Here is a 20,225-nt window from a genome sequence, read left to right as displayed (position 1 = left end):
CTTCATTAGTCATATAGTCATATAGTCATATTCCTGGATAAAACAGATATGTTTCTCACCCAAGGTGCAAAAGGCAACATTTGCTCTACAATGGCAATGTACAGGAAAAGATTTATGGCTCAGTTCAAAAGATGTAAGTGCTTAGAAAGAAGAGGACTGATTTTGATGTTAGTAGACTACTCAAAGACAGCGAGGACAAGACTACTCTTAGTAGGCTACTCAAAGTAGTAGTAGTAGTTAGTAGACTACTCAAAGCAGCGAGGACAAGAGTTTTAGTCAGATTAATAATAAGACACACCTGATGCCTTCCTCATCCTTAATTAATTAATTAATTAATTAATTAAATTAATTTTAATTTTCTTTCCATTAATTTTCTTTGTTCACTTCAAGTTTTGTTCATAAAGCTCAGAGTGACTTACATGGGACTCCAAACAGTGTTTCCTCTAAGGTGTGTTTTTGATGTCCACTCACTCACTCACATTTTTTGATGTCCACTCACTTAATTTTAGATTTAAAAATTGTTCAGATTGAATCAGGAAGGTCCCACTCTGAATATATGTGCACACACACTGCCTAGATACTGCCACCCAGAACAAAACTCACTCTGCACACGGATGAAAAAAAATTAGAGAGAACACTGGTTCCCAGTAATTTCCCATCCAGGCACTAATATTTATTTCATGCAATTGCAGCACAAGGCAGCTAACAAGTAGTAATAAACTAACTAATACAGAATACAGCTACATCTTACAGCAATTACAACACTATAATGGCAAGGATCCATAGACCGTCCTACTAGTTCCGCATGCCTGGGGAAAGGCAGGGACATAGGCTTTGAGTGGTTCTTCTTTGGCTCACAACAAATGCTTCAGAAACCAGAGAGAACTTTTCAAACACAGTTGCTATAAAGAATGTGGCTCTTCTATTCAAAGGGCAAGTCTAAAATAGTCTAAATCCTGCTAGTAACTTTAAAATTATATATTTCAGTGAAACAAATGTCTTAGAGAGAAAGCATTCATCAATTAATTTGAAATGGGTAGTGTGTAAATATGAGTATCATTCTCATAGTTTGTATGCCTAAACTGATACCAAAGAGGAAAAATCTGTGTATAAATGTGTATGTTTGCCAAAGTTATAGGCAAATAAGTGTTAAGATGATTCAAGCCATTTTAAGAACTATGAGAACTGACAGAACAAATTTGATAGATAGATAGATAGATAGATAGATAGATAGATAGATAGATAGATCACCAGACAAACAAAAGTCATAAGGATACATAGTTAGTATCTACAGAGTCCATTTTCTATTATATTTTACAATGAGATTTATATTCTACATTATATACACAGTAATGTGGACCAATCTGTCCACAATAAATTATGGCTTGTGTTGTGATCATAGTTTACTGTCTGCAATCCTTTTTGAAAATCTGTCACTAGAGTTTGTAATGCAAATGGAATAATCATATGTCACCACTTGGCTTGCCATTTATTAATTACCACAGAAGACACCCCCCCACACACAAAAATCCAATTTCTATAAAGGTAAATCAGTTGCACATCCAAAGCCAGATGTACTCTATTTGCACTGCATTGCTTTCAATGGAAAGTACACCTGATTCTCTCCACAGTACCGTGAACTGCAAAGGAGCATTCCCTCTCACGATTTATAAGATAATATAGGTAGGGGGAGACATTTGGCTCAGAAAATGTGTGAATGTACACACATTCAGAGTGCAGTTCCTTTCACCTTCTATTGGCATGCATTTATTTTCCAAATCATTTGCTTTCTGCATTTATTTATTTATTTATTACATTTTATACCACCAAAACCAGGTGTCTCATGGCAGTTTACACAAAAAGAAATAGTTTGAAATAAACAACATCCCCTCCCACAAGACATGCTGCATGTTGGTGGGGAGGGAAGGGAACATGTCTCCATTTCTAAGACAACAGGAGTTCTGCCTCCTACAGGCAAGACAGCTAGTAAGGCAGCCGTGTAGCTACAGGCAAATGTCAATCTTACAGGATCTATTTTGTTTTTTACTTCAAACCTGGGATCAACCCATAGGAACAAGGTTGAAAATAGTAGCCCAGGTAGACAGAGGCGTAACTAGGGAAAATGGCGCCCGGGGCAAGCATTGAAATGGCGCCCCCCGCGCCCCCAACATACTGCATTATACTTAGGTTTTTCCTCACAAGCGCCTGCCGCTGCCGCCAAGCCAGGCCACTGACTGGCCGCCAGGCGCCAGCAAAGCAATGGGGGGGGCGGGGGGCGTAGAAGGGACTGCTCGTGGGGGAGGGGGCGCCGACGTGCTCCCTTCACTGCTGCAGCGCTGCTGCACTGAGCAGGAAACATTTGTATTAACAAAAATTTTTTTAAAAAATTTAGATTTTTTTTTGTCATGGCGGCGCCCCCCATGTGACCAAAAAAGATGGCGCCCGGGGCACGTGCCCCCCCTGCCCCCCCATAGTTACGCCTCTGCAGGTAGAACCAACACAAAATGGTGGCTCCGGGGTTAGATCCAGTTCCCTACCAATGAGCCATACATTTGTAAGGACAAACTAAATGTGACATTTAAGAAGTTTACATGACAGACTTGGAGGTCACTCACAAAATTAATGTGTTCTACCTGGGTTTGGGAGCTGTGTGTGCTTCCTATTTCCAGTTATGTGGAAACAAGGTAGGAGAAAACCCTGGGTAGAAGTGATTGTGTGGAACTTGGGTAGCTTTTCCTCCTAGCTTGCGTCTAACACAACCAAAAATGGGAGCACACACAGCTCCCAAATGTGGGTAGAACAGTTTGTGATTGTGTGAGTGCCCTCTTAGTTTTTCTTTTGTTAATACCAGCCAAATTGCCCCTCCCTGGAATCAGGATTGTGGGGTAGGGGCACTGAGATTTTAACCCTAACCCCCAAGAATGGGGACCAATCTAGCTGCTATTTACCTAGAAAAATTGTCCCATTGGTGCCAACTGGGAACTTTTTCTGGGGTAAGGAGCACAATTTAAGCCCTCTGCCTCGTGATCCTGAACTGTAGGGACCAATCCAGCCTATCAGGACAAACAATGCTTTAAATATCATGTGAAGTTTCACTCTAAACCTGAATATAGAAGGATTCTGCCTTGGCAGAGTAGGGGTGGGGAAAATATTTTTGCTTTTGCTACTAGGAGTCAAAAATTCTTATAGATTTACTGCAAATTATCCTAGTCTTGACCAGTTGGCTCCACCTTCTGCCTGTCCCTGAATTAAATGCTCCTATAATTTATTATGACTCATAATTCCATCTACTTTATTATGGGTTTTGGACAATTTCAGTTGGTTTAGCACATATAGGGCAGCATATGTGGGAAAGTGCAGCTACTAAAAATTTATACAGACATGTAACTTCTGCAAATGAATGCAAGACTACAATAAAAGCTTGGGTTGAGTTCAGCACACCCTGGGACTGGTCTATTTCCAGTTTCCATAGGAAATCTTAATGAGGAGTCATTCTGCAGTGTTAGCCACAACGTATATATGAAATCAAAATAATTAGAACACTCAATGTTAAATTTGTTAAAAAATATTAATTTGCACTATTTAATTACATTAACCCTTAAAGCAGCAGACATCTGTGGTGCCTGTTACTTCCCTGCCATTTACAAAAAGTACAGAAAACAAGATGAACCCAAAATGTGTAGGGGGGAAAAATTTCAAATATTCACTTCACACGAACATGATTCATTCTGGTTGGGCCCATGAGTATACTATCTTCCCGCCCAATTCAACATTATATATATAATCTCATGTTCGTTCAGCTAAGAACTTTCAAATAAAGGTGCAGATTCGGTTCTTGTTCATGAAACATCATGATTCAGTTTGACTCTTAGACACCAATGATAGGCTAGCAGGCTAGTTGCAGAAGATTTGATAGCAGCAAGCGGAAACCTATGTAAATTTGTGGCTGTGCATTTTTTCACACACTGTCTGACATCCAGACTAGCACTGTGAGGGTACAGCAGAACTGCACCCTCTTCCACAAGCCGGGGAAGAACCAATATTTGTTTATTTCCCCTGAAGCCATTGTGTGTCATGAAAATGTGACCTTCAGGGACAGATCAGCAAAAATCACCTGTCCCCCTGCCCACACAATAGCATAGCAGTAGTCTTGAACTCAGCACTGCTGCACATCCGCACAGCCAAGGTGGTTTATGGCCCAGGATTAATTTGAGATTCCTGCCTTGTCATGGGTTCACACAATCATGCTAATGTCAGTACCAATATGATACCTACATTTGAACAATTGTGTGGAGCAGGCCAAGGAGTTCACATGCTTTAGCTCAACTTTTACATTATTCTTAGTTAGGCCACTCAGTAGCACTGCAAGAAATGTCATTTAAGGGTGTTTCGTTATAACATATCAATTGCTCCAATTCTCCCTGTGCAGGAAGAGATTCCACAGCTTTAATATAGATTAAATTAATATTTATTCAGTGTGCACACTGGTCGGGTGTGCAGTTGCATTGTTGGGTGCAACACTGTCAACCTTTAATAGTATACCAATTGGGAATGCAGACTTCAAAAATCGTTGTTGATTCCGTTGTGTTTCAAATGCTATATGTGTTTCCACAACGGTCCTTATCCTGCTATATTAGACTTGCTGCTCCACAACTCAGTCAGACAAAACAGTACAGCTTCAATAACACAAACAGCACAATCAAGAATATTGACTATCAAGGAAAAATCCCACTAAGAACTGGTTCAAATCATATACTGAAGTAGGGAAGAAAGAGTGCCTTCTCTTCAGCCTTGGAAGCTGCTTGGGGCTTCTATACTGCAGATTTGATACATACATTCCATTTTACAATTTTGCGGCGGGGCTTACTTCTGCCTTCTCCACTTTGTCATAACATTCAAGCTGAATCATAAAGATCAATATAAGTCAAAGGTAATACATATCTTCAAGCTATTGATCAGCCTGTCTCCAACTGCAGTATAAAGCCAGGAGCCGTAGCTCAGTGACAGAGCATCTTCTTTGCATGCAGAAAGACCCAAGTTCAATCCCTGTTGTTTCCAGGTAGTGCTGCCAGAAACCTTGGAGAGCCACTACCAGTCAGTGTAGTAAAAAAACTGAACTAGATGGACCAGTGTTGAGACTTGGTATAATGCAGCTTCCTATATTGCACAAAGTTAGAAATAGACTTATGATTCACCTAACTGCTGATTAGATTGTTTCTCCTGCTAGCTTCATATAGCAGTCTCTTAAGAACTGATTCAACTTGGTGATTTACATGGATGTTTCAAATAGCAAATATACATAATGGGCCCACGTACAGCTAGCTAGGGATGTGCATGAATCAATTTTTCAAATTTGATTTGTGACCGAATCAAATCACCCCTGATTTGTTTTGAGTTTGAATCTGTCCCACCAAATCACCCAATTCGATTTGGATTTGATTCAATTCAGATTTGGATCAATTTGGACCATTTATAAAGGCCTTAGGGGTACCAGATTTGGGTGGTGGGTAGATCCCCATGGGTGCTACCTACCATCCAAATATCAAGGCAGTGCAGCAATTGGTTGATTTTCAATGATTTTTTTTTTTTTTAGTTTTTACTGATTTTGTATATTTCCACCATAGGAAATACTGGGGATTCAAAGTCGCCCTATCCTAACCCTAACATGGATCCCCAGCTTTCATTTTTAATAAACAAGCAAACAAATAAATCAAGCTAAGCTTGAAAAATAGTGACCACAAATGTTGCTCCATAGCTTCACTTCTACAAGGGCTAGAGCTTAGCTTTTTAAAAAAATGAAATCTGGGAATCTGGGCAAATTAATAGGAGGAATCTGAATCGATGAATCATTCAAGTTGAATTTGGCGTGATTCGATTTGTACCCAAATCTAGCCAATGGACCACAGGGGCTATTTGTTCTGTCTCCAAATCTCCCAAATCAGCTAGATTCAAGTACAAATCAATTTGTACCCAAATCAATTCACACATCCCTAGATAATAGCTTCTGTAATCTGCTTTTGAGTACATGTTAATTTGGCCAGATCTATGGTCCAGATATCTGGTCATTGCATATATTTGTAGCTGTTTGTGTATAGTGACTACTGTGCTTATTTCTATGTTATAGTTTTTCTTACTTTTACCAAAAAAACCCACAACTATGTAGGTATTGTTGTGGACGGTCCATAAACATATCAGAACCAGAGGTACCAACTCAGAAGTATGTGAAATATAGGCCTGTGTCTGATTTCATTTTATATTAAGAAATGAATTAACTCCTGAACTCTCCCTGCTCTGTGAAGGGAGGAGGCAATCCAGCATTGTATTGTAAAAATGGATATGCAAGGAAACACAAAAGGGCTAGGCCTGAGCTAATCAATATGCTAAAATGTGACTCACAATGTCTGTGGAAAAGTCTGCCAGGGGCTGATCTCCCCTCCTGTTGCAAGAAGCCAGTGTTAATCCTTGCCAACGATTAACTCTATTGCTCTCCATAGAAATTCAACATAGATAATGCATACAGAGATCCGCCTGTAGACTTTAATTGTTACCTCACTGATGCTTCTGCCCTAGCCATGTTACTTTAAATATTCTCTTGTTATAATTACACACTAGATAGAGGTACACAAGAAATAATGGAATTGCTGTCTCACAACTAATTCTCTCACTAACTCCTGACTTTTAACACCTTTTGGGGGAAGATGCAATTTGCAGCTCTGAGATGCAGATTTGCTTTGGGCAATGTTCCCCCTCCCTTCTGAGCGCACAGTTTACAGAAGATGAGATTGAGATCTCTCTGGACTGGCCAATATCCTGAATAATTAAAAAAGACATTGTCCAGAAGGTAACAGCAAGTTGTCACCTTTCTGGGGGACCCAGGAAAGGATGAGATTTGAATAGGTCCTATGAGATCTGAAAGATCAAAGGAGAATGCACCATAAAGAAGGAGGCTACTAGACAGAGAGTTTAGCAGACTTATGCCTACGGGCAAGATTTGCTCACAGCAATGCCAGAGTTTGCTGCTAAGCCACGGGGCTAGAGGCAGGAACTCTGTCCATGGACAGGAACTGTCTGTGACTTCTACTGCGCAGTGAGAAGTCAAGACTTTCCCCCAGCCATGGTGCTCTGACTCTCAGCTGTGATTTGAGCACTGCAACAACTCCTGTCTCCAGCCAGAGGCTTCCTTCAAGCTGAAGAGATTTACCGCTCTCAAATCTCTCTGATCCTGGTAATATGCTGCTCCATTACAAGCCTTGGGTCCCTCCATCCTTCTCCTGCCTCCTTCTCCTCCCCCCGCCTTTTTTCCTCTACTAATCTCCCCAAACCATGCCAGCCCTCAGCTTTCCTTTTCCCCTTTTCCATCTGTATCTGAATTATATTAGGATCTAGGAAGATTTAAATGCACACACATATGGTAGTTAGGAACACATGGAATATTGGTGCTGGCTAGGAAATACTGTTGCTGATATTGATAGAGTGTTCTGCTTTCTGCTTTGCTAGATTATGTTGTTAGTCTTTTATACTCAATAAAGCCCATTTAATCTTTGAGGAATGTTTTGATCTCCTTTCTTCCATGCGCCCAGATCATACATGGTCACTAATATAAAAGAACTTGGTCACTTGGTGACACTATGAGCCAGACCTAATTTTGTATACTAGCTAATGAGCATATTTAGTATATAAATCAGGCCTGGACGGTAATAGTATTCTATATAATTCTCCAAGTATATTGTCTCGTATACAGCTAAGTGCATGCATCATAGGAAAAGGAAGAAGGAGAAGCTCTTTGTGAATAGCATTCTATGATCCAACGAGCCATTTAAATCTCTCTTATAAGTGGTTCTCTCTCTCTACATTCCTACACAGGCTCTACTTTTATGCCATGCAGCAAGTTGTCTATTCAAAAGCAACACATCCATTTTAAATACTCTTCTACTCAGTTGAGGTTTTCAAACTCCCTGACCAAGAGTTTCAGCCATTAGGGGTGTGTAGGACATTTCCATACAGTGTGCAAATCTTATTGTGCACATCTACTGAATAAACTAGCTTTCATTCGCCTCTGAATCCACAACCATTCGCTTAGTTCAAGTATGTGTTTATTGTTCTAATAGTGTTGTACTTATCCTTGAAAAATGAATCTCCAGTTCATAAATCTTATTATGTACATGTTAAATTTCATATAGCAGCAATCTTGCATTGTAACCATCCCTTTGCTTTCTCCCATTACTATCTGCTACAATATTAACTACTTGATACATTACCTTGGGATATAGGTGGTCGCCTTCTCAAGTAATAGCCTTAACCTTTGCCTCTGAAAGACTAATCACTGTCCTTTTAGATCCATAACTTTTATAGAAATTGCTTTCTACAAAGCACTTCATCACATTTTATCTCCTAATGCTTTCTCGTTCTAACTTTAACACTGCAGCTTCAATATTCATTTCTATACTCTGCATGGTCTCATCTTTTGAATTCTCTTCCATACAGGATGGTGTTATTACCTCAAATGAAATGCTTTTACTACACTTGATTATGACCTTTCTCTGCAGATATAAGGTTTAAACATGTTTTTTCCATGTTAGTCCATTACATATATGCAGCTTTCTCTCTGTGTGTGTAATGAGGATCCTTAGGTGTATCTGCCACTGTAATTGAATTAGATTAGAACTGAATTTTTAGACAAAATGATAATGTGTTTATATATAAACTCAAAACAGCAGACGATAGTTTAGAATTAACGGCAACCTTTGACAGAGCAGCAGAAATTACAGAAAATAATAACAGTATTCACACAACCGGGAGGCGGGGAGGGCGGGCGGGCGGGTGAAAGGCTGTGCTGAACTTAACTTACCCCCCAGATGATTCCTCAGCATTGGTGGGAAGTGTGGACTGTGCTCCCATACAATCCATGCTGCTGCACCCAGCATGGATCTCCAGGGGCTGGGATGATGTGTCTTGGCCTCCACCAATCCCACAATGCACTGCGCAACAAGCGCGGTGCATTGGGGGGATACCCCCATGTGATGGGTGCTCTAGATAGACAGGCTCTCAAGCAGCCCGAGGACACACACGATCTCGGTGCCAGGGTTAAGGGTATGCGGCCTCCCTTAACCTCAGCTAAAGGCCAGGATTCAAAGTGGGGCTAGGTGGGCAGGCAACGCTGGGATCCACGCAGATCACAGCGCTGCACACATGAAGCCTAACCCAGGCTGGGCTGACCTAGCCTGGGTTCAGCTGCTCGTGAGAACAGCCTTACTGAGTATATAATTGTTTAGGTGGCGTTCATTTCTTTGGAAACAGGATCGTGCACCATTACTTTTAAAATGATGTTGTTACTCAAATGACTCAGAAAAATACAATAATGTGTTTGATTGTTGTTTTTTCTTTTTCAGACGTTGTGAGCCTAAAGAGATTTTTTTAACACTTCAATTATAAAAACATTTAAAACATACAAACTTGTGCAACTTTTATTTTAATGAAGATGAGAAGTTCATTAAAGAAGATAAATATTTCATTAGATGTTAAATAAAACAAAGAGATTTTTTGGCTTCTCTCAGCACAAAATTCCTTTGAAAGATTAATTAATACATGCAAATTATGCAAATTAGACCCATGCAAATATTTTATGAAGACAATTAAGGGAACCATTAATTACTGCTTTTTTTGCTTCAGTGAGATTCATTCATTTAATTTTAATTTCACTTTAACTGTTCTGATGTATAATCTTGCAGCTTAGAACTTTATCTTTCCTGGTGGGTCACTTAAACTTATAAATTTCATCAAGTGAGCAGCAGCTAGAATCCGTACAGTTACTCTCTGGGCTATGTTCAGTATCAAGAAAATTTTTTGACACAATGCACTTTGAGAAACTGGGAAACTGGAAGAGAATGTGAGCTCATTCTTGGACAAGGTTCAACTGCTGAAAAAGCAATTAATTTGCTTTGGCTGTGCTAATATAGGGGAATTAGAAAGTGTGACACAAGACAAATAGAAATAATTAGTTCTCCAAAATGATGTTCTCATTAATATGGTTTGAACAGTAGAAATTAAAAAAAAAATCCCCAAACCAAAAACATTATTGTGGCATGTCTGCATTCTGTCCCTAGCCACAGGGGCCAGAATAATGCATGAAAGTGTGTGTGGGGGGGTTGCCTTTAAAAATCCTACATTCATAATGTTTGTTTTGATTTTGATTTTGTAAGTTTTCAAAAAGCTTTCACCAGATCTGATCCTACCATCCAGTTTCCGCACAATTCAGCTCCAGTTTTTATGACTCCAAATATATAAGGAGTGAAATGCAACGGATCTCTCTTGCTCTTTCTTACACACACACCCCTTAGATTTCAGCACTGTTTATTTAAATCAAATTTTATGGCTTGTAGCAGGCAGTAATGCATAATGTGTTTATACTGTTGCTTAAGCAGTAGTAGAAGTAGCATTATCCTATCAAAAGTATCCCTAATGACTTCTTTTATATTTGACAGCATAAACTTTTATCCTTATTGAGACTTAAAATAGACAAACACACCAGAAAGTGAATTTTCTGCTGCTTCATATATTAATGCTTATGGCCAGAGTACTTGAATATTTTCTTTTCTAGCAAATGGTGGAAAAGCTAGACAATGCTCTGCTTAGAAATAAACCAATAAGTTAGGCTGTTAAACCCTGAGGCTTTTCTCACACGCAGCCTAACCTGGGCTAGGAATGCCCAGCCTGGGCTAAACTGCGTAGGGATGTACACGAAATCGGTGACTGCCGGCTCAAAGGTGGTGGTGGGGATAACTTTAAGAACTGGGGAGGGTGCTCGTTTCCCTCACCAGCGCTGTTCTCAAAAATTATCAAGCCGTTCTCAAAAATCTCTCCTTGCTGCCCCGGTCCACACTGTGGACCGGATATGGCTGGATGTAGCCACAGTGCATGTGCACACACAGCGGCCACTTCCGGTCCGCGACATACCGGCGTAGCAAGCAGGTACACTGCTGCCCTGGCGGGACTGTTTTTATGAACAGCACCAGTGGGGGAAATGCGGTGGGGGGGAGGTAAGAGCACCCTCCCCAGTCCTTAAAGTTATCCCCCCCACCTTCAAACCGGCCAAAGCATCAATCTTTTGAAACCTGTTCGGAGGCCCATAAAGGGCCTCTGAGCCAGTTCCATGCACATCCCTAAGGCTGTGTGCAAGAACCACCAGGATCTGTGTGGATCCCGGCAGTGCCTCAGTGGCAAACCTGTCAAAGAAGCCCACCAGTTAGCCAAGGTTAAGGGTGTGCTTATGCCCTTAGCTGCATCGAAATGCTTGTGTGTCAGCTCTGGCTGTTTGCAGCCAGCACTGAGATACTGTGGGGATCCCGGCTGGCATGGGAGGACCCCCACAATGCACAGTGCACTCACATGGTACATTGTGGGATTTCTGGGGGCTAGGGTGAAGCATCCTGACCCCTGCAACCCCGCGTTGCCAGAGGCAGCAACAGGATCGTCTGCGGGGGAGGTAAGCTCCTGCAGCCTTCCCCACCACCTGCCCTCAAGTCCTCTCATGGGATCATGAGAAAGGATTCCCTGACTTAGTGACATTTACGCAGCAATGCCTGCTCCAGTTCCAGAGCAATTCAGCATTCTCCTGATCCATCTCCAAATTCAAGGACCCTGATTTAGCAGGATTCTTTAATATAAATAGAATACTATTACTTTACTATAGTATAGTATATATCCTATAGTATAGTACTATTTATATCTTTTACTATAAATAGAATACCATTACTATAAATAGAAACAGCAAACAATATAGGCATACCTAGAGTGCCTTGGCAGACTCTGATTCAGATTCAATGGTCTGGATGTGACACAAGTTCTCTGGCAGATTTTGGCATAAAGTGTGGAACAAATATTACTATAAATAGAAGCAGCAAACAGAAAATTTAAGTGGTTCTGCTTCTTGTTTTGTTAAACAAGAAAATTATAATTAATGAATTAATCTATAATAGACACAATCTGCACATAATAAACAGTGAAGGGGGGGATTAACTAGGCAGAAATATATTCAGATTAGGAAGTAGATAATACTTCCTAATAATCAGGGAAGGTGTTTTGTTTTTTGGTTTTAAAAGGAGTGCCCCAATGAGCAGAACAGAGGAAACAAATGCAATTAGCTTTAAGACAGAGCCTAGGAGATTTATGAGTCAGTATTGTGATGAGTTCCTCAGCTAATGCTCCAGCAATCACCTACAGAGGTTAGGAAATTCCTTGAAGTCCCCCCACCCCGCCCAATCTCTTTCAGATATTCAAATTGTGAATCTCCTTGCTTACAACCCAAGCCTTACCTGTTCCTAGGCAGCTGTATTGCCTTGGGACTGGGACTGGACATTCTGAGCATATTACATCTGTGCTTCATTAGCTGCACTGGCTCCCAGTCCGTTTCCGGGCTCAGTTCAAAGTGCTCGTTTTAACTTTTAAAGCCCTAAATGGCTTGGGACTGGGTTACCTGAGAGAGCGCCTTTCCCCATATGCCCCAAGCTGGACCTTAAGATCTTCTTCAGAGACTCTCCTCCGGGTGCCCCTGCCAAACAAGGTGAGGTGGTTGGCTACCAGGGAGAGGGCCTTTTTGATGGTTGTACCCCGTTTATGGCATAGCCTCCCAGTGAAGTTCACCTGGCTTCATCACTTTGTTCTTTTAGATGCCAGGTGAAGGCCTTTTTGTTCACTCGGGTCTTTTAAATTTTGGTTTTTAATTTTGATTTTAACTTATTATAAAAGAGTTTTTAAGTTGCTTTGTATTGTATTTTGTATTGTCGTCCCCCCGCCCCACCTTGGACTGTTGTGCTGTGTGCCATTTGTGCTGTGTGCCATCCAGAGAACAATTTGTTATGGGGCAGCTAACAAATAAAGTTGTTTTTTTATTTATTTTTTATTTTTTATTAATTATATTATTATTATTATTATTATTATTATTATTATTATTATTATTATTAGAAAGAGCACCCAGTTATTGTATTGGTATCTTCCTCCTAGTTTGCCTAAAGAACTCAAGACATCCCACTTTGGTATGTATCCTTCTATAGCTCTGCCTCTGATGATTCCTATAGCCTATGTAAATCAGTTGGTGTGTCAAATGAGACTACCATAAATGTTACACAGACACACTCATAGCTTCAGAAAATACAAAAGAAATGTTGGCTAACATGGAGATTAATGAAGCACCTGCACTGAAGACTAACATAGCTCTGCTGTTTGTGCAGGGGAGGTCATTTTCACTGGTCTCTCCTTCCCCCAGAATCGCTCTGCAGTTCTGCACAACTGGAGGAACGGGACCTCAGAATCTAGTTTGCAAAGTGCTTCCAGGGAAGGGAAAATCAATGAAAATCACACACACCAGCGGCTGTGCACAGAAACAGCGATGCTTTGTTAGTCTGCATGCCAGCCAGTTTTTAAGATGCAGGAAACTTGAGGAGTATAATGAAATCTCCACATATCCAGTGCCCCTAAATATAGACTACCAAACCACACTACAGGAGCATCCGCAGTTTTGCAATATTCGTGGCTGTATAATAGACACCCGAACTTGGTATAGGTGGGGGGAAATGGGGGAGGAGAGTTAAACTCCTGTATCCATGTGTTCAGGAGCCATTTTATGGCTCATTTATTTTAAAAGATGTGGGGACTGCAATGTTTGGCTGATTTTCGGTGTCGTTTTCACTCATGGGTGACTCCGGAGCATGGTAGGGGACTTTATTTGGCCTATTTACTGATTTGGGGGGCAATTGGGAGAGTTCGGGAACCTAACTCCCTGATTCCCATAGCCCTAATGTTCCATTATCCATGGATTTGCTATCCAGCCCCCCCCCACTGGAATGGAACCCCTGCAAATAATGGGGTTCTCATGTACAGTTCTGACTGAATATTGTGTGTTATCACAATGTGTTGGTGATGGGAAAGAACAACTAAGTATTTTGACTGAACCCTCTACCATACTGAGAAGTGGTGCCACAACTAAAGCTTTGTGGTAGAGCCGCTAAAGATCACTTCTGATCCCACATGACAAGGGCAAGAAATACATAAAGTTGTGGTTGAACATTAATAGGAGGTAGAACGCTGCTCAAACAATTTTCCAATACAATTTCTTTAAAGAAAGCATTTAGAAAGTGCATTTCTGCATTTTAGACATGGCAAAGCTGCAAGAATTCTCAGAATGAATGTTTGCTTTGTACTATGCAAGAAAACAAATGCAGAATAAATGGAATTTGGGGTATTTAAATGGAAGGCTCAAAATGACCTGGTATCAGAATGCTGAGGAGCTTAGCAGGTGGTGTGAGAGTCGCAAGATGTTAAAGTGAGCCAAATAGGATATCCCACATGGCCAGAGACACTAATGATTAATGTGCATAATATCCAGCCTCCAAGCCTACCCTCTTATTGAAATGAGTGCCTGAAAGCAGAAAAGGTATAAGACAAACCTACAGGTAAATAGTGACTATTGTGTATTTCACTGGGAAAACCATAATTTGTTCAACATTCTCATTTCCTCAACAACCCACTTGAGTGTGTTCATGCTTCACTATTTATTTTGCACATCGGTTCTTTTAAAATTCCTAGAATGTTGCATTTGAAAAGAGCTTTCAATTGATTAATCATTTATCTCACAAGAAGGGCAATAAGAAGATATCTGATCTCATGCTCCTTTCAAAATGCAAGGTTATAAAACAAGATGCAAATTTAGCCATTTCAGTTAATTGTGAAGCATTTTTATCTGCAATTCTGAAAGGGAAGCCTTTCTAAGAAAATGAAATGCTTAAGTTAGTGTGCTTTAACTTTGCCCCCGGCTTTGCTTTCCTAGGTGATAAATAGAATGACTGTCTAGTTTAAAGGTGTAGCTAACAATGACCTATGAACACTATGAAACAATAGCCTATTTATAGGTTACTGCCAACAATCAATACCACCTTTTGTTTAACTTAATCAAAGTTGTCCTTAATTGATTAGCTTGGCCTGAAAAGCTGCCAAAATACCAGAGTGCTGTGCCAGAAGACAGGAAACAAATGTATTATTGTTTAGTTTCTATGCACTGCAGTATAATTCCACTGTTTATTCTTGGTTAAGGGGGGAAAATACTGTATGTGAGATGAAGTACATAATTACTGCATAGTTTTCCAGTGACAATTTGGGTATCACCTGAAAAGCGACAGACAAATGAGAAAAAAATTTTCAAGGCCATATACTGTATTTTTCTAAACTTTTTAAAAGATTGAGTTTAGCAAAGCTGTTTCCCAGAGCCAAAAAAGCAAAACAAAAAGCACAGGTGAACAAGAATAAGTCAGCTGTTAAAATGTAAAATGAATTCCTCTCTCCCCGCTTCTTAAGCTAACACAATTTCCAGCATTGACCCACCTATGTGCTCACTTTCAGGAGCATAACAATCATCCAAAATGACAGATTTGAAATGCTGATTACAGGGTGTTAAATGACAATAGTGCGTGCATTCAGCCTAGGCTGAAGTAAACATGTGCCAAAGTTTGAACCTGAATTCAAATTCTGAATTTCTTATTTATTTTATTTTTACATTTTATATCCTGCTCTTCCTCCAAGGAGCCCAGAGCAGTGTACTACATACTTAGGTTTCTCTTCACAACAACCCTGTGAAGTAGGCTAGGCTGAGAGAGAAGTGACTGGCCCAGAGTCACCCAGCAAGTATCATGACTGAATGGGGATTTGAACTCGGGTCTCCCCGGTCCTAGTCCAGCACTTTAACCACTACACCATGCTGGCTCTAATGTAAAATTTCCCCTAATAAATTCAAGTGCTTTGGACTGGCTGGCAGTCCAGTTCTTTTGATAGTTCTAAATTTGACAAGTATCAAATATGAAATCTCACAAATTGCCAGTTTTTACAAACTGAATAACAGTTAAATATTGAAATCAAATACAGTATGAGGTGTGTGGTAAAATACCTTTCATCCTACAGGTGAAAGGTAATATGAGAAATCATCATTGTTGTTAGTAATTCTTTATTTTGCACACTGTTTATGATCAGAGACTAGCTGACACCTGGTGATTTTATGACTAACATGACTAAGTCAGGTGCAAATTGATATCTAGATACCTCTTCCTTTTGTCATTCCTTTGGGTCTTCCTGAGAGATGACTGTCATATACACAGGAAGGACTTCAGAAGCACATCAAAAATTAATGAACTTTTCTATTCATAAAATAGTTGAGGCCAGGTGAGAGATAAAAGAGCGGCAATCCCTTTGTAAAAGTAAATACAGGCTCTCTCAGATCAGATACCCTAGGAAACAAGACAGTTTGAAGCAAGGTTTGTCTAGAAAGAGAGGAGGAAGGTGTGCCAAAATCCAACAATAAACAGAAAGAACTACATAATATTTTAAGGTACTATGCTTGTCTGAGAAGACTGCATTTAAGTCATACTTTATTCTTGTTGAGATGTTGTAAATGTCTGTTTCAACTACCTTTGGATTATTGATATTCTCATGTACCTAATCAACTAAAAAAATAAGTTCCCAGGGGCAGGGAGTGGGTGGGTGGGGACCTGATTGAATGTATGATTTCTGCTCACTTGAAAAAAATTACTGGCTTGGATTAATGCTTATTAGTGCAAATGAATGTAAGAATGCCTGCTATTATAGCTCCTTGGGATTACCAGGAACTGGATCTGCCCAGGGTAAATTTGGAGAAGCACCAGGGAAGGTTCCAGAGCCACTGAAGGGGTGGGGACTAAATGGCCAGATACATTTGTCAGAAGTTCCCTACCAGGCCTTCTATGCTGGCACAGGTGAAACGTAAGTTATGGGATAGGGCAGAGAAGATTCTCTTCAGAGATATCTAGTGACTGGAGATATCAACCTGTCCAGAATTTTTCTCACTGGATAGAACTTGGTAAGCATAGGCTGTTCTACCACAGAATGTCACATACAATTTAAAAATATTCAGCAAGTGTTTGGCAAATATTCAGAGGATATCACACAAAAACACAGAAGGGCATTTTAATCATCCAAGCTTTGTCAATTGGTGAAAATATATATTCACATTTTGTAACTTGATAATCCATATTTTTAAAGATTTATTTACTTATTAAATGATTTTCATTTCAAAATGAATACTCTTTCCCCTTATACTTCAGGATTTGTGGAGGGAAGGAACTGGAACGATGATAGGAAAGAGATGAAAGGGAACTAGGGAGAATCTACGTATAGGTGGGTTGATCTGGTTTGTCCATGTGTTTTCTAAAACACGTACTTTTTATCTGATTCAACCAGATTTAATCTTTGACATCACCAGATAAAGGATTTCAGGAAGCACAGCGATGAAGAGCTCTTTTATGATGCCCTGGGGAGTCAATGAAAGTCTAATAAAGTCAATGATCAGTATTCAGACTAGCACCCTATTCATATGTTATGTTCAACACTCATCCAAGCTGTTCTGTTTCACAGGTACAGATCTGTACGCAAGTACAGTTATTCACATGTTATACTGGATGCAGGTACAGCAGTATACTTCTGATCTGTGCCATACATTTGAGGAACCTGTACCCAGGTTCACATTTAAAATGAATGCAGGCGGTATTGGAAGGACGTTTGGGGAAGGTGCCCTACGATCAAAGATTATGCCCCTGCCAGAACAGTGAAGTGGAGACTACGGAACATCTGATGCTGAAGTGCAGATTTTATACTGAATTAAGGGGAAAGCTTCTCTCCCCACTACTAACTCATTACAATTCTAATTGCCCTTCTGATGGGGACAAGGTCTTTTTCCTGCTTACTGCTAGGTCAGAGTATGCTTACAGGAGGGTAGCAAAATTTCTCTTCATAGCAAGCAAGATTCGGTTTAGAGTGATTGAGGCACGAGATGCTGGGTTGTGCACTTCAGATTAACCGGTTTTATTTGAACGAAATTAGCTGTGTATACGGTATCTGAAGGTATTAATGTTATATGTATTTACTGCTGTTGTTGTTTCTTTTTCTTTTTGTATTTATGCTGGCCTTGGGCCGAAATAAACAAATACATGCATACATGCAGGTATTGTCATTAACACAAAAACATGCATGAGTGCCCAGACAAGTGAATGCAAATACAACACAATGTCTACGAACAGCTAATGTCGCATTGAAATTAATAGGACTTACATTAGTCATAACTATGTTGTCTTACTAGCTAACATCTCAAGTAATTAAGAGTGTGTGCTTCAATGAACTGCTCACAACTCCCCTATTCCCACAGTGTGCCTGCAGTCGCACAAGAACTATTAGAGTTCCAAGTGCACCCCATGTGTTGGGAGGGCTCTCTACAATGTGCACTATGGTGGAACAAAGGTCTAACTGCTCTCTGTGCTCTGGAACAGCTCTCTACAGTCAGGAACATATAACTGAGAATCAGCAACATGTTTCCAGTCCTAGAAAACCCTTCCAGAATGCTTAGAACTCTGATGTCTCTTGAGCAACAATATTTGTGTAGGTGGAATGGGGAGTTGTATAAGGGCTCCTGTTGTACCCCCACAGACCCTCAAAGTATGCATGCTTTGTTAGTCAGGATGTCAGCCACTGATTTCAATGGTGTTTAGTCATGACTAACTAGTCAAGATGCTGCCCTATACTTCTTTCAGAGCGGGGGAATGTTATGACTATTGTGTATAAATTGTGTTTGTCGGCCACCTTGGATACCGGTTGCCAGGCAAAAAGATGAGATATAAATATATTTTCATTAACAAGAACAATAATATTTTTTGGCTTTAATTGGTGAAAACTGTTATGGACTCTCAATATTTTTCTCTCCCATGCATGATGGCTTAGGCCGGGGCTTTATACGTTGATTTTGATGCTGAGGCATAACCAGTAGCTTATGTTAAGGCAGCCTTCTAAGCTTGGTAGATGGGACTAGGCATCAAACATACAGTCCAAGGGTCTTAACAGGTCCTTTATCTGATAACTTAGAGATCCCAATGCAGCTTGCAGTTAAAGGGATAAACTGAAGTCCACAAATAAAGGTAGCGGCACACATTCTCTGCAGCATTAGGAGCCAGGTCACTTGATCTCCTGTTCCTCAAGTTAATGTCACAGCGAGGTGAGGTAAGAGAGAGCGAGTCTGTCAGGGCAGGGGAGAAGAGTGAGAACAAGCCACTGCTTTTCTGCCCTTAGCCTCATCCACCACTGACCATTTGAATAACTGAATTGGTTTTGTGATCGCTGTGCTATGCTGAGTCTCTTGTGAGAGGTATGTTCACATTTCTCTTGGCATTTGGGGTGGATGCCAGTGGAGTAACTAGAGAAAACGGCACCCAGGGCAAGCACTGAAATTGCGCCCCCCGCCACCCCCCGCCACCCCCCCCAACATACATCTGACTGACACACATGTTCCAGAAAACTTTTATTTTAAAAATTACAAAAATTACCAATATCATACATGTGGTCAAGCTCCTATCTACCACTTCAGATTTATTTTTTAAAACTATCCAAATTGTGGGGCTATCATTAATTTGTTTGGATAGCTCAGGTTAAAATGCTGGAAAACGACAAATTTCAGATGCTGGGGCTCATGAAATCCCCAAATATTATGCGGAGTTGTACTTGGAAAAACTAAAAGAAGTGCCTGTCTAATTCTCTGCTATGCATTGTAGCATCACAATTACATAAGTTTTAAAAATAAATGGAGAATTTGACTTTTCCCAGATACTCTGAAAATAATTAAATGATATGCAGAGTAAACTGTGTCACTGCTTGGAATATATTCTAGTATTTCAGAAAGACAGTAAAAATGAGAGAAAGAGCAAGAAACTCCCAGTGGGCCTTAATACTAAGGATTTCACATTGATTCAAAGACAAACTGACCATTAATAGCCATATTATTAAGACATCACATTTAACTCACTTATCACAAGAAGCAAAGTAAGAGCAAATGGATACAATCTTAGCTCATAAACGTCAGCTCAGTATTCACAAGCCCTTATTCTCTGTACATAGTGCCAATCTGAACCTGTGTACAGTGACATAATATATTAATTTTTACAGGTAAAATAATTACCTGTAGCCCCTTTGGGGAACATCTTAAAGGCTGTGGGGGGTCTGCAAAGTTCCCCCCTCCTCACACTGGCCTCTAGGGCCTCACAGGCACCATTTGAGCATGTGCAGTGGTTATTTTTTAAATTTTTTTAAAAAAAAAATGGCCACTGAAAACAAAATGGCCACTGTGCATGCTCAAATGGCCTCTGCGAGGCGTGGCATGCCCTAGGGCC

General features: G+C 40.3%; 1 protein-coding gene across 6 annotated transcripts in view; it reads right to left on the bottom strand.

The window, feature by feature from the left end:
* The window catches only part of DACH1 (dachshund family transcription factor 1), a 553,005-nt gene that overhangs the window by 17,684 nt on the left and 515,096 nt on the right, over nt 1-20,225 (bottom strand). The gene's annotated exons all lie outside the window — the stretch shown is intronic.

The sequence above is a fragment of the Hemicordylus capensis genome, chromosome 3 (genome assembly GCF_027244095.1).
Source record: "Hemicordylus capensis ecotype Gifberg chromosome 3, rHemCap1.1.pri, whole genome shotgun sequence".
Classification (NCBI taxonomy): domain Eukaryota; kingdom Metazoa; phylum Chordata; class Lepidosauria; order Squamata; family Cordylidae; genus Hemicordylus; species Hemicordylus capensis.
Note: the sequence above shows the minus strand (reverse complement) of the source record. Positions and strands in the feature narration are given on the sequence as shown.